Source organism: Microcaecilia unicolor, chromosome 7, assembly GCF_901765095.1.
Source record: "Microcaecilia unicolor chromosome 7, aMicUni1.1, whole genome shotgun sequence".
NCBI classification, from domain to species: domain Eukaryota; kingdom Metazoa; phylum Chordata; class Amphibia; order Gymnophiona; family Siphonopidae; genus Microcaecilia; species Microcaecilia unicolor.
In genome coordinates this window covers 88660870-88677203 of record NC_044037.1, presented here as the reverse complement: position 1 = coordinate 88677203, position 16334 = coordinate 88660870, and the positions used below count along the sequence as shown (strand labels likewise).

The 16334-nt window shown below is 46.5% G+C and overlaps 1 protein-coding gene across 1 annotated transcript in view; it reads right to left on the bottom strand.

The window, feature by feature from the left end:
• Window positions 1–16334, bottom strand: part of AIFM1 (apoptosis inducing factor mitochondria associated 1) — a 96275-nt gene that overhangs the window by 79203 nt on the left and 738 nt on the right. The window lies entirely within an intron of this gene.

Sequence of the window (16334 nt, the reverse complement as noted above, 5' to 3'; positions counted from 1 at the left end):
TTGCTTCCCTCCTCTCCTCTTCCTGTAAAGCCACTGGCGTTGTCATAGTGAAAATAGTTCTCATTCTCAGAAGCCATATAATGATAAAGCTGAGAGTAGGAGCAGGAGTAACTCTCTTTGGTTTAATGACAAAATTTTGAAAGATGTAATCATCTTATTTGAAGCATTTTTCCATACACAGATTCACCTGGGATTCATTGCATTAAAGGACCCTTTCACTAAGGCATGTCCAAAAATGGCCTGCACTGGTGAAGGCACGTGTTTCGGATGCGCACAGGTCCATTTTTCAACGCACCTGCAAAAAAGGCCTTATTGGGGGGGGGGGGGGGCTGAAAATGGATGTGCAGCAAAATTAAAACCAGCACACCACCCGCTGACTTAGCAGTAAGGTCTCACATGTTAATCGGGCAGTAATCGTCAGTACACGTACACAGCCGATTACCGCCAGGTAAGCACCACACGGTAGAAAATTTCTACTGCGTGTTTTGGACACGCATCAAAAATGGAATTACCGCCCGGGACACACTGTAGCCGGGTGGTAGTTCCAATCTGACGCGTGCTGGACGCGCCTACGTGCCTTAGTAAAAGGGCCCCTAAGCCTCTGTCTTTATTTATTTATTTAGCACATTTATACCCCACCTTTTCCCACATGTGTGCAGGCTCAAAGTGGCTTACAATGTACTGAAAAGGCTATCGCCAGACCAGTGGTTATTCAAATACAATTAAATTAGATGGGATAGAAGGGACAAGGTAAAAAAAGAAATAAGGGTAAGGGAAATCGAGTCCAAAATGGTCCATGGATATGTTATTCTGAAGGACTTTAGGTTAGATGTTGAGTCCTTGGAGTAGGCTTTCCAAGATAGGCTTGTCTTAGGTAGCTTCCTGATGCTGAGATGGAATCTTTTTGTGAAACGCAAACCATAAGGAGGTGTAAATCTAATAAATGTGGAGTAAGAGTAACAAATATTTAAAATCCCATTTTAGTAGAAATTAGAAGTGCTGCTTCCAGATTAGGACGTGCTCAGTTCCCATGGTATTTCAGAAAATGATATGCTGACCTACAGCCATTTCTAAAATGCACATGTGGCAGCTACGTGTGGCAGGAGCATCCATTTTACAATTGTGAATGTAGAAAATATCAAAAGTAACATGGTAACTTAAATGTGTAAGTGCAGGACCCTTATGTCTGCCAGTTTAGAAACTGCACATGTAAATGCTGCCAAGTAAAGAGATCACAATCTTCCTGAACTTTTCAATCATGGGAGGGTAGAAAACAATGGAGGATTAAGAATGAAACCCCTCTCCTCTAAAGGGCTGCCCAAAATAAGCACTTAAAAATGTTATACATCAGGGAGCAACTGTAAATCCCAGTGCTGATATACTTAGGCATATATGTGCATTCCCTTCCTGAAATGGAGAAAATGTGTAGATTTTGAATCTGTCCAAGCCCTAAACAAACCATGTCCCCCTGCCATCTGCATGTGGTGCAGATTGACATGTGTGAATACAGACTTTATAAAATTAGGTTTTCAGGATGACTGAGGGGTGAGAATCCTGTGCAAACAGATAAGAGGAGACTGGAAGGAGGGACCTTTCAGCTACCATGCATGTTGCTGCAGGACTCAGGCCCTCATGATCAAAAGCAAACTCCAGCGCTAGAGGCTGTTAACGCCATACTAGCGCCAGAGTTTGCTGCCGACCCATGATCAGAGCCCTCGAGAGCCTGAAACAACGCACTCGAGGGCTCTTAGCGCAAGTAGCATGCAAATGCATGCTAAACAGGGCTTCGAGCGCAATTAGCTTGCAAATGCATGCTAATCAGCGCTTAACGCATTCATCCCCAATGATCAGCGGCCAGCACACCAAAGATTGGGTCGCTGGCCGTGGCAAAATCAACGCCAGCTCTGAGCTGGCGTTAGACTTTGCGGATCATTGGGGAGGAATGGTGAGCCCTGTCCAGCATGCAGTTGCATGCTGGCAGGCCCCCGTTCCCCCCCAATAAAGCAAACGCAAACAGGGGACTGGAGGTCCGGTGGACCTCCGGTCCCTCCGACGATCCGACCCCCTCCATGCCCAGGGAGGGCTGGAGATCCGGTGGGTCTCCAGCCCCCCCCCCCCCCCCGAACCCCCATAAATCGTGGTGGCCGCCTCCGGCCAAACGCTATCCCACCCTCCCTCCCACTCAGCGACGGGGGGGGGGGGGGGTGCTGGAGGTTCGGTGGGTCTCCAGCCCCCCAAACCCCCAGAAATCGTTGTGGCCGCCACCCTGTTATCCATCGATGGAGGGGGGGTGGGGCTGGAGGTCCACCCCAACTCCTCCCCCCCAGCGTTCTGAATCCCTGGTGGTCCGTGATCACCCACCCTCCCTCCCGGCTGGCCCCCCTACCCTACAATCTGTTCTAGGTCTGTCCCAAACAAAAGCTTCCCTTGCCAGCCATGACTTAAGAGGCCACATCTGCAGCCCAATGTCGCAACCACAGCCAGTGACGCGCAGTGACCGCTAGGGAAACCTCTTTCGCTAAAGCCCTCAAAAGATCATAAAGAAGATATCCAAGGAAGGCTAAATCAGACTCTAAGGCCGGCAAAACAGCCACGAGGTCCTCCAGAGAGGAGGCTTTCTGTACCCACAATAAGCATGCCCACGCCACATAGGAGCCACAAACTGAAGCTTGCAGGGAAAGGGTCACTACTTCAAAGGACAGCTTCAAGCAAGTCTCCAACTTACGATCCTGAGGGTCCTTGAGCGCTGTGCCACCCTCCACAGGGAGAGGCTGATCATGTGAGCAGGGTGGAGCCACGGAGAAGGAGCCCCAATCCTGACCATTGGAGGCGGAGCAAAGCCTCCCGAGCTCTGGGTCCCGCACCCGGAAGAGCAATTGTCCTGAGATGCTGCAAAGATGGCTGACGCCCCATAACGGGAACCCAGATGCCTCCTCGGACCCGCGTCCCTGGGCAGAGACACGGTGCGAGGCTGCAAAACCAGCGGACCGGTCACCAGCACCAACGCTCGACGCTCCCTCCCACGGAGGCGCGGAGTGAGCAGGGAACACCGCAGGCGGCGAATCCACGGGTGAGGAGCCTGACAACTGGACGCCTGAGAGGAACCCCCGTTGCGCTGAACATCTGCTGTGGGCTGACAGTGGAAAGACTCACACTCCCCCGACGCTGCTCTCCGGCCCCCACACCAGGAGCAGTGTTTAGCCGCCTCAGAAGGCACTGACATGCGCCACAAACGCCTGCCCCTCAAACAGACTCGGCAGCCCGTCTAGCTCCTCCGTATGATCAAACAGAAACAAAGTCTCTTAAAGAGACACTTACCCGGGCGATGGAGGAAAGGTAGGGGGGAGACGGGGAGGGACCTGGCACCACCAGGTGTACACCAGAAGCTACAAACAGTCACTCAACCCCTGACTGTGCTAAACTAGGCCCAAAGAACACCAGTAGCCAGATCAAACCAGAGCTGCACAGAGATGTCCCCCCACCTGCTAGATAGAGAGAACCTCCGAGGTTTGCTATATGTGGACCTGTGCAGCCAAGTAAACCTCTGTATTCTCTCTCTCTCCACCTGCTGGTAGAGGGACACAACCCATAAATCTCTGGATTAATCTGTGGAATGCTATGGAAAATGGGATTTTTCAATGAGCGAGTAACCACTTTTCATGACAACTGAATTTCCTGAGGTATCTCCCAGAACTCAGGAAATTCAGTGAGAATTTTTTTTTAAGTGCATGGAATGTCCTTTTTCTGAAAATTTCTTAGACGTTTGTTGAAATTTCAAGCGAAAGAATATGGCTTTTTTTTTTTTGTTTTATCCATTACGTTTTAAGAACTACCACAGCTGCAGGAGGATTTTGGTCATGAATTTATATGCCGCCTTTCTGTTGCTACAGCCAAAGCGATTTACATATGTTATATGCATGTAAATTCTGGATCACATAGCAACTGATGGTTAACTGAAGAGTTGAAGTTTTATACAGGTTGGATAAAGGACTCAACATAGATCTGAATATTTCCTTTTTCTTTCAGTTAACACTTCTTCTGAGGCAGCCTGGGCAGAGAAATCATATTTGTTAATTCTGTTTGTTTGTTTGGTTCAGTCCTGTAAAGTGGTAGAATGCCATCTGGTTTTAATTACTCAAATGTCTAGCTTTTGCTAGACTAGAGGTTAGAAAGGTCAGTGAGAAATGAAACTTTCTTTGTCCCTTTTTGAGTGATGGATTGTTCATAGGTATTATTTACCACATCTGGATGCCATTCTGAGTAAGGCATACTGGACAATCTCGAGGGGATTAGCAAGCAAGCTGTTTTAAAAGATTAGACTGAACGCTGTTTAGAAGGAGAATAGATTTAAATAATTCTAGATAAGTTAGATTTTGTCTTATAAGGAATTCTGATTTCTGCTTATTTTAAAATATGTTTTATTCTGTTTAATTAATAAGTTCTATTTCTATGTAGAATATCTTTTCAATTCAGAGTTACATCTTTGTCTGACTTTTCAAGTTAGATTTGTCTGCAGTTTAAGAGGTCATCATCTGGTTTGAATTATCCACAGTCCTAGCTAGTTCTGTGTATGAAGCTAATAGGTGAAAGAGGTCAGGGAAAGTCAAGTCTTCTCCTTGATTGATTATAGCTAAGTGTAGGACTGGTCTTCTGAAAGTAATAACAAACCATGTCTGTGTGCCATTAAGCAAGACTGGCCCCTTAGCCCCTCAATGAACCCAGCTCAAGTTATGAAGTTAACCGGGAATCTGACTATGTGAATAATAATAAAATGCAGGAGATAGGTGCCATATTGTCTAGTTTGAGAGGCCCCAGGTCATAGGTCAGTTTAGGAAATCTCAAACCTATGTAACTGATATTTTTAAGTAAATGTGTAGAGATAATTAGTTCAAGACAGGGTAATCAATCTATTCTTTACCATCTGGTGAGAAAGGGGGGCTAGAAGGGTTTAGGACCCTATATAAAGGAGAGCAGAAGCAGCTTACATTAGAGAAGGAGCTGAGAAGAGAAGGAGCTGAGAAGAGAAGGAGAGAGCTAGCGCTGATGTCCTACTTTGTTTGCTGGCAAATAAAGAAGATTTCTCTCTCATTCTGGTGTGTGGTGTTTGACTCCTGAAGTACCACAGATTCTGCTAACAATAGTGGTAATTCCTGCAACACTTCTACCTCCCGTTTTTCTTCTGGAACTATAGAGGACATGATGATTTGTTTATTTCATTTTGTTTATTTTATACTGGGTCAGATCAATGGTTCATCCAGCCCAGTATCCTGTTTCCAACACTGGCCAATCCAGGTCACAAACACCTGGCAGAAACCCAAATAGTAATAAGATTCCATGCTACCAATCCTAGGGCAAGCATGGCTTCCCTATGTCTACCTCAATAGCAGACTATGGATTTTTCCTCCAGGAAACCTGTCCAAACCTTTACACACAGAATTTGTACTCATAAAATTTCATGCTTCTATCTGTTTTATGTAGAATGTTTATTTTGTTTTGAGTCAATCCCCTCTTAAACATGTAGCACAACCCTCCATCCACTCTTTCACTGTGATATAATTTGTACACTGTTAACAGTGTCCCATTGATTGCCTTCCTTCCACCAGGTCTCTGAAATGCCTATTATATCTACCTCTTCATTTAGTGCTATATACTATAACTCTCCCATCTTATTTTTTAGGCTTCTAGCAATTTGTACACAGAAACTTCAAATAGCTTTTTTCCCTTGCATCTACAAGCTACGTAGAAGGGGATAATGTGCATCCTTTACTCTGCTCTCCCCTAACACTCCTAGCTTTCTTTCACCATTGTTGAAACCTCTCTATTGGGATTCCCCAAATCTCCCGTTTCAATAGTATTCTTCAAGGATACTGCTCTATCTCCTTTTCAAATGTTAGCATCAGCAATCTGGTTTCATCTTGGTTAAGGTGGAGCTCATCCTTTTGGAATAGGCCCCCCTTTTCCAGAACGTTGCCCAGTTCCTAACAAATCTAAATCCCTTACCACTACACCATCATCTCAACCATATCATTGAGATTTTGGAGCTCTGCCTGCCTCTTGTGTCCTGCGCATGGAACAGGGAGCATTTCTTAAAATGCTACCCTGGAGAACCTGAATTTCAGATTTCAATTTAAGAGCCTAAATTTGGTTTCCAGAACCTCCCTCCCACATTTTCCTATGTCACTGGTACCCATGTACCAAGACTGCTGGACTCTCCCCAGCACTATCTAAAATCCCACCTAGATGACGTGTGAGGTCTGCCACCTTCACACCAAGCAGGCAAGTAACCAGGCGATCCTCAAGTCCACCAGCTACCCAGCTATCTACATGCCTAATGATTGAATCACCAACTACAACAGCTGTACTAATCCTTTCCCGCCCCAGAAGTTCCTGGAGACATATCCTCAGTGTGAAAGGATATTGCATCCCCTGGTGGGCAGATCATGGCTACAGGATTACTTCCTACTTTCACCAGGGTGATGCTCTCCTTTTAAGAGACTTCCCTCCTCCAAGGAAGCACAGGGCTGCCAGACTGGAGGTGGGACTTGTCTACAACGTCTCTGTAGGTCTCTATGTACCACTCTATCTCCGGCAGCTCCTTCAAGTCTGTTACTCCAGCATCAAAGGAATGAGCTTGTTCTCCGAGAGCTATGAGCTCTTTGCATCGAGCACACACATATAACCTCTCACCAACTGGGAGATAATCATACATGTGATAGTGCAAAAGACCAGACAGCACCCCATTCGCTGCATTTTAGTATTACTAAGTTGGTAATTAAAAACGTACTTAGGTATTAGGGATATTAGACTAATATAAATAGGCTGGCTGCTGCAAACTCTAGTAGCAGTCACAGCAGTCATTTTGACTGTGGAGATGGCATGGGTGGGAATGAGTGGGGGGAGGGGAAATCGCTCCTGCTCCAACTTGCCTCTAGACCACCATGATTGAGCCTAGGGTAGGGGAGAAGAAAGAGAAGGACAGCACAGGAAATAGCACTGACATTTTCGGCCAAACCCGAAACAAGGACAAATGCAAATTTCAGGCCAGTTTTAGCATAGAAGTCAAAACTTAACCTCAGTTGGCTTCTGGTATATATTAGTACCTGGTTTTGACAATGTTTAACAATGTAACATGCATTTATGACTGAAATAGCATTAAAATCATTGTAAGGGAAGCCACAAAGAACACCACTAAAAGAGAAGTTTTAAAAATGGAAACAAAATGAATGCCAATGATACAATGTCCATATTGCAAACCACCCACTGCAGACTCCTGCACTTTGAACACGACTCAAGTTGAAAAACAGTCTACAAAAGATTCCCTTTGAATCAATTCCTTTTCAAGAAAAATGACTTCCACTGACATCAAAATAAAGTGAACACAGCTTAACTATTTTTGAATTTTATTACACATGATGATATAGTATTTACCAAACAAAGAAAAAACAGAATCAACGTAAAACATCAAAATGGTGCAAAATTTAACAAGGTCCGTATAAGACATACACAGCCCCAATTTAGGTGGAACATAGTTGGGACACGTGCAATTCCAGTAGTAAAAGGATCTGCCGACGTAAGAGCCTTTTCCAACATTCAAGCAAGAATATGTGTACGCTCTGGTTACATGTGGCACCATTTTACAACTGTAAACATCCAAACATTAACAGAGGCAACTAAGCAATACACATGTCTATGTGTTGGCACTAAAACATCTAGGTCCTGAAATACCAACTTTAAGCCCAGACACAGATGTCTGTGTGTGCTATTTTGGAAACCTACACTTCTAAATGCTCCCAAGTACTGGGCCTGCAATCATTTGGCTCAAGCAATTGGGGGGAGGAGGGGGACATTGGGGGATTAAGGGGCAAACTTTCCTAATCCCTCCTGTAAAGTACTGCCAAACTCAAGAACTTTTACAAAACCTATACATAGCCAATGTTGATCAACATGATTACAGGTTTGCATTCCCCTTCTGAAATGGGGAACACACATGCGTTTTTTTGGTCCCAAACCATGCCCCTTTGTCATATGCATGTACTGCAGATTTACATATATAAATCTCAGCTTTCTAAAATTGGGTTTTTATATGTAAATCGTAAATAGGGCTTCTAAAACAAGCACCAAAAATCTAACACAAAAGTGAAAAACTCTCCAACACAAATTTGCACACCTAAAAGGCACCAGACTGTAACAAGTATTTTGCAATTTTAAACTGCTTTTGCATATGCATTTGAAATTTCCCTATGGAAAAGGAATTAATCAAGTCCAGAGAATTCAACTTGATTATTTTAAGAGAAAATGCATATGAAAACATGATAAACACATTTTTCATTAAATAAATACACAGGAATTTATGTATGTTCTAACTAAGTAATGACCATCAAAATTGAAATCTTGGCATGCAAAATCACTGAAACAACATTAGCTGAGCAACTATCATACTATTTTACCATCCTCCAGGAAGCTGGCTGAACGCCCAAGACGAATTCACAGACTTTGTATCAAACATCTGCATTAACCAACCAAATGTCCTACTAATAGGAGACATTAGTTTTCACCTGGAAAAACAAAACGACACCAATACCAGATCCCTAATGAATTTCATAAACCAATGGAACTTCAAAGCAGCACAAGGCACATAATCCCACACAAAAGGCTACCTACTAGACTTACTGGCACACAGATTCTCAACAAACAACAACTACATAATAGAAAAACACAAATGAGAAGATGTACCATGGTCAGACCACAGCAAGCTCACCTTCATACTACAATGGAAAGAGAATGGCAAGAACAGAATACCAAGAACATCACACACAATCACAACCAGGGGGAAGGTAGACACACCTTCTGGACAATGACGACAAACGAACAGAAACATTACATCCAATGACATACACTTTATGAAAAATTGGGGCAAAGCATGCGAACACACTCACAAAATAGTACCTCAAAACGAAAACAAGAATAAAAAAACAACCACGTCCTTGGTTTAATGATGAGCTACTGCAAATGAAAAAACTATGCAGAAAACAAAACAGACACAAAACCACATGGAGAAAAGCTATAAGAACAAATACAAAACAACATAAAAGGAAGCAAAAGCAGAATATTACAGCACATATACTGACCCAGAACAGATTAAAACGAAAAATAAATATTTGAACTCATGAACTACTGAAAACCCAAGACACACTGGCATCAACTGAAACATCACCAACTGCAGATCAGCATGCACAATATTTTAGACACAAAATAGCAAATGCAAGATCAAACCTTCTGAAATCACAAACATCCATCATAGATTGCCTACAAAAATGCGAAATCACAGAAACCCATACCACAGAAGACAGAACCTAGTCTTCCGTCAAATCACCCAAACCAAACACAGCAAAGAAGCTACTGACAAAATATACAAATGCTTACTGTCTAAATGCCCCAACCATATGATGAGAGACCTACCAGATGTGTTTGCTGAGGCATTCGATCAGTGGTGTGCTGGTAAATGTTTAACAACAGGCTCTCTCCCCAGTCCACCTCTGGGCCCCCCCCCCCCCCCCGTCCACCTCTGCGCCCCCCAACCCAAATTGCAGAGTCGCCAGGGAGAGAGCCTGCGGGGGGGGGGGGGGCAATCTAATTCATGTTTAATGTGGGATAAAATGCCATAAATAAGTAAATAAAAATAAACTTTTAATGTTGAGCACCTGATTCTCAAAGTGGACATGTTCCAAACACTATGAAAATAAAATGATTTTTTCTACCTTTGTTGTCTGGTGACTTTGTTTTTCTGATCATGCCGGCCCAGTGTCCGATTCTGCTGCTATCTGTCCTCTTAACTCCATTTCCAGGGCTTCCTTTCCTCCTTTCTTCTTCATTTCTGGTCCTCAGCTTCTGCCTATTTTCTTCATCCATGTGCAGTTTTTCTCCTCTCTTCCTATTCCCTCTTCTCATCTCCTTCTTCACTCTTGCATGCCCTCCATCCATGTCCAGCATTTCTTCTCTCTCCCTTCCCTCTCCTCCATCCATGTCCAGCAACCCTCCTCTCCCCTGCCCTCTATGCACCCATGTCCAGCAGCAACCCTCCTCTTCCCTGCCCTCCATGCACCCATGTCCAGCAACCCTCCTCTCCCCCCTGCCCTCCATCCACCCATGTCCAGCAACCCTCTCTCCCCGCCATCTACCCATGTCCAGCGACCCTCCTCTCCCCCCTGCCCTCCATCCACCCATGTCCAGCAATCCTCCTCTCCCCTCCACCCACGTCCAGCATCCCTCCTCTCCCCTCCACCCACCCATGTCCAGCGACCCTCCTCTCCCCCCTGCCCTGCATCCACCCATGTCCAGCAACCCTTCCTTCCCCTGCCCTCCATCCACCCACCCATGCCCAGCGACCCTCCGCTCCCCCCTGCCCTGCATCCACCCATGTCCAGCAACCCTTCCTTCCCCTGCCCTCCATCTACCCACCCATATCCAGCAACCCTTCCTTCCCCTGCCCTCCATCCACCCACGTCCAGCAACCCTTCCTTCCCCTGCCCTCCATCCACCCACCCACCCACGTCCAGCGACCCTCCTCTCCCCCCTGCCCTCCATCCACCCATGTCCAGCAATCCTCCTCTCCCCTCCACCCACCCATGTCCAGCAACCCTCCTCTCCCCTGCCCTCCATCCACCCACCCATGTCCAGCAACCCTCCTCTCTCCCCTGCCCTCCATCCACCCATGTCCAGCGACCCTCCTCTCCCCCCTGTCCTGCATCCACCCATGTCCAGCAACCCTTCCTTCCCCTGCCCTCCATCCACCCACCCATGTCCAGCAACCCTTCCTTCCCCTGCCCTCCATCCACCCACGTCCAGCAACCCTTCCTTCCCCTGCCCTCCATCCACCCACGTCCAGCGACCGTCCTCTCCCCCCTGCCCTCCAGCCACCCATGTCCAGCAATCCTCCTCTCCCCTCCACCCACGTCCAGCAACCCTCCTCTCCTCTCCCCTGCCCTCCATCCACCCACGTCCAGCGACCCTCCTCTCCCCCCTGCCCTGCATCCACCCATGTCCAGCAACCCTTCCTTCCCCTGCCCTCCATCCACCCACCCATGTCCAGCGACTCTCCTCTCCCCCCTGCCCTGCATCCACCCATGTCCAGCAACCCTTCCTTCCCCTGCCCGCCATCTACCCACCCATGTCCAGCAATCCTCCTCTCCCCTCCACCCACCCATGTCCAGCAACCCTCCTCTCCCCTGCCCTCCATCCACCCACCCATGTCCAGCAATCCTCATCTCCCCCCTGCCCTCCTCTCCGCCATCTTCCGGCCCTCTCCACTCCCCTGGTCATCCATCTTCTGTCTGCCCTCTAATCCCCGATAGTAGCCCTGATGGTTTCCTTCGCATCATGGCTCCGCCCTTGCCTGACGTATTTCCTGTTTGTGCAAGGGCGGAGCCATGATGCGAAGGAACGGAACAAAGGCAGGAACCGAGCTGAGCCTGCTGCCTTCGCTTCAACGCTGGCGCGCCTCGAGGGAAAATAAAATTTTTAAAGGCAGGGCGGCGGCGGCAGCGCAGAAAGGAAACCAGCAGGGCTACTATCGGGGAGCAGAGGGCAGACGGAAGATGGATTAGCGAGGCGTGGGAGCAGAGGCGAGCCGGCTCGCACGGGCCAACAACCGGCTCGCAAGATGCCAGTAAATTTAACAAACGGCTCTTGCGAGCCGGTTCGAGCCAGCTCCAGCACACCACTGCATTCGATGAACCAATCACATACATGTTTTCAAAAGGCCAATTCCCAAATGACAAAGGAGATATCATACTCACCCCAATGCCCACAAACACAAGCAAGATCAGCAATATCATAAACTACAGACCAGTGACTTCAATACCACTAATGACCAAAACAATGGAGGGGTTTGTAGCAGAGCAACTAAATGGAATACTTGACACAATTCTCAATCCATCATAATTCCCAACCAGTATTCAGAACGCAACACAGCACAGAGACAATCATAACCACCCTGATAAAGTTCAGAAACCTAATAAGCCAAGGTCAAAATATATGACTACTACAATTTGACATGTCAAGTGCATTCGACCTAGTAAACCACACAACATTAAAGGCACTACTCGACTACATGGGAATCAGCAGAGTCAGTGGCAGCATGGTTCAATGGTTTCCTCGGAACAGATCCTACATTGTTAAGATGTCAACCCAGTTATCAGCCTCCTGGATCTCTGAATGTGGAGTACCATAGGGTTCTCCAATATCACCAATAGTATTCAATGTAATGATGGCACCACTCGGCAAAAAACTGGAATTAATGGATTTCAAGCTATTCATATACGCAGATGATGTCACCATCTATATACCTTTCAAACAACAGCATCTCAGAAACACTGGATAAAGTCAAAAAAGGCCTGGACCTCATAGAAAACTGGGCAACAACTTTCAAACTCAAATTAAACAGAGACAAAACAAAATTCCTGGTTCTATCCAACTCGCACACCTCGACATCACACCAAAATTTCACAATCAACAACCAAGTGGAGGAGTGGCCTAGTGGTTAGGGTGGTAGACTTTGGTCCTGGGGAAGTGAGGAACTGAGTTCGATTCCCGGCACAGGCAGCTCCTTGTGACTCTGGGCAAGTCACTTAACCCTTCATTTCCCCATGTAAGCTGCATTGAGCCTGCCATGAGTGGGAAAGCGCGGGGTACAAATGTAACAAAAAAAAAGAATCATTCTCGACAAGCACTGGATAGTCAAGTATCAGCAGTAGCATTAAAATGCTTCAAAACACTATGGAAACCGAGAAGGATAAGAGACTATCCAGCTTATAATCGAAAGAGAAAATCGCCTATATTGCGACCCAAATCGGGAGATGGGCGTCTTTCTCCCGTGGGCACCCAAATCGGTATAATCCAACTGCAATCTGTCGCGGAAACGGGTAAAGTTGATGGGAGTGTGGTGAAGGCGGAACTGGGGCGTGGTTATCGGCCGAGGACAGATGGGCATCTTTAGTTGATAATCGAAAAAAAAGGCGTTTTTACCGAGATTTTGGGTCACTTTTTTTGGACCCTTTTTTTTCACAAACAGGTCCCAAAAAAGTGCCCCAACTGACCAGATGACCATTGGAGGGAATCGGGGATCACCTCCCCGGACTCCCCCAATGGTCACTAACCCCCCTCCCACCAAAAAAAACCCACTTGAAAAACTTTTTTTCCAGCCTCTAAGCCAGCCTCAAATGCCGTACCCACCTCCATGACAGCAGAATGTGTTCGATCCTCTCACAGCCTTTCCCTGGGTCAGATGTGGCTCTCGGGTGCAGTACAGGGTCACATCAGCATTGCATTCTGGTGGGTGTAGGGTATTGGACTCTGTGATTTCATTAGCTTGTGTTACAGTCTCACGATGTTGGTAGTTGGTAAGCTCTTCTCCCATGGTGCTTTTCCCTCTGCCTACTGGGTCAGAGTGTGCCCTGTTGTGTTTCCTGTTGTAGTCCATGCGGTAGTGGCCATTTTTTTAAGCCAGTTTTAGTTCCCTTTCCTGTATTAGCCACATTACAGAACTTAGTTCTTACCTTGAATGTGACTGAAAGAGGGAATTGTACAGCATTCTGCCAGCTCTGACCTACTGCTAATCTCAGTACCAGGGAGACTCGTTGCCAGTGGGGCACCACCTTTGATCTGCAGTTAACTGTGAGTAAACGCGGTTATTCCAATAAAGGACGTTTTCGGAGAGATTAGTCTTCAGGTGTCAACTGGTGTGCCAATGTTATACAGCAGCAACAAGTCCTAGAGGCCTGCGTGTATGCAGGTCCCTGGAGCACTTTTAGTGGGTACCGCAGTGCACTTCAGCCAGGTGGACCCAGGCACATCCCCCCCTACCTGTAACAACTGTGCTGGTAAATGGGAGGCTTCCAAAACCCACTGTACCCACATGTAGATGCCCCCTTCACCCCTAAGAGCTATGGTAGTGTTGTACATTTGTGGGTAGTGGGTTTTGGGGGAGGGGGGTTGGGGGCTCAGCACCCATGGTAAGGGAGCTATGCATGTGGGAGCGTTGTCTGAAGTCCACCGCATTGACCTCTAGGGTGCCCAGTTGGTGTCCTGGCATGTCATGGGGGCGAGTGTACTACGAATCATGGCCCCTCCCACGACCAAATGGCTCGGATTAGGACGTTTTTGAGCTGGGCGTTTTTAGTTTCCATTATCGCTAAAAAAAAAAACAAACGCCCAGTTCAAAAACATCCATTTTTTTGAAAATACGGTTCGGCCCGCCCCTTCACGGACCCATTCTCGGAGATAAACGCCCATGGAGATAGGCGTTTCTGTTCGATTATGCCCCTCTATGTCCCTAGACAATCTTTCTGGATAAAAGTACAATCGATGATACTATCACAAATAGATTTCTGCAATGCAGCAGACGTAGGGAGCAAGGAAAACACACTAAAATCATTACAAACCATACAAAACACAGCAAGACTGATTTTCTGTAAGTCGAAATACGAAACAGCTACCCCATTCCTTGAAACACTACACGGCTACCTATCAAGGGTAGACTAATTTTTAAAAGCTAACATCCTCATTTTCAAAATATTATTTGGAATGGCACCCGAACATATGCTAGACATGGTTAATCTTGCCCCAAGAAATGCTAGCCCAGAAACCAGAGGTTACTTACTTCTCCATCTACCCAACTGCAGAAACAAACTATAAGACCATTTACATACCAGGATTCAGTTACCCAGGCTCCAAATGATGGAACTCAATACCAAAAGCCACAAGACACATAGCAAACTATCTTCAGTTCAGAAAAGAACTCAAAACTTACCTCTTCAAAAAATTCTACAATAAATACGCAAGTTAATGGCATCCTCTCCTTGTCCAACTGTACCACTGTAATCTCATCAAATGTACATTGTAAGCCAATTTGAATCAAAACAGATCTCACTGCTTAAAAAATACATACAGTATTTAGCTTCACATGGACCTTCTTAGCTTCTTATACCTTTGTTCTGTGGGTTAAATTGGCAACTAACTAATGTTTGAGGTTTCACCTTGAACCAGCACTTACCTCAAAATGTGTTACTTATATTTGAGACTTTACTGTGCAATTGTTAAAAACGAATTACTGTTCCCATAGCCTGGGCTTGATGTAGATGTGCCCAGCAACCATGAAAAACTTGATGCCACATTACCAGTTCTGAATCTACTGTACTTAACTGTATGCCACTGAATGACAAGTTGTGTTTTAACATTTGTCACCCTGTGCACCCTCATGGTGGAGTCTATTTCAAAGGAAAACAGCTAAAAGCACTATCACCCTCAATAGTAACATAGTAACATAGTAGATGACGGCAGAAAAAGACCTGCACGGTCCACCCAGTCTGCCCAAGAAGATAAATTCATATGTGCTACTTTTTTTATTTGTACTGTCCTCTTCAGTGCATAGACCGTATAAGTCTGGCCAGCCCTATCCCCGCCTCCCAACCACCAGCTCTGGCACAGACCGTATAAGTCTGCCCAGCACTATCCCTGCCACCCACCACCGGCTCTGGCACAGACCGTATAAGTCTGCCCAGCACTATCCCCGCCTCCCAACCACCAACCCCGCCTCCCAACCACCAGCTCTGGCACAGACTGTATAAGTCTGCCCAGCACTATCCCTGCCACCCACCACCAGCTCTGGCACAGACCGTATAAGTCTGCCCAGCACTATCCCCGCCGCCCAACCACCAGCCCCGGCACAGACCGTATAAGTCTGCCCAGCACTAGTCCCCCCTCCCAACCACCAGCCCCAGCACAGACCGTATATGTCTGCCCACACTAGCCCCGCCTCCCAACCACCAGCTCTGCCACCCATTCTAGGCTAAGCTCCTGAGGCCTGTCATTTGAAGTCTGTTCCTACCTACCTACTGGGCCTAAAAAAAAATCCAAACAAAAAAAGCCTCTTTATGACGTACAAGGTGCAGAAACTATTTGTGCACGGTATCAGGGCTGACCAGGATGCCGTAACAGTACTGTAGGGTCAAAGGTGCAGCAATTCACTGATAATTAAGATTTCTATAACGCTGCTAAGGACGAGGTTTGTGTTATCGGCAGACTGATGTTTTATACCGTTATCAAAGAATAAACAGATGGGCAATTTAGGACTCTATAGCTGCAAAGTGGGTAGATGATGGTGAAATTACAGTTTTGTTCTACCCAGTGCGTTATAGCAAAAAAGGTGCCAGTACTCAAATGCTAGGCCACCCTTCAGGGCTGGGGTGATGACTGAGCAACCCACCCCACAATAGCTAGGCCCCCTGCAACCAGTCACAGAATCTATGACAAGGCAGTATTGGAGCGTAGAGCCTGAG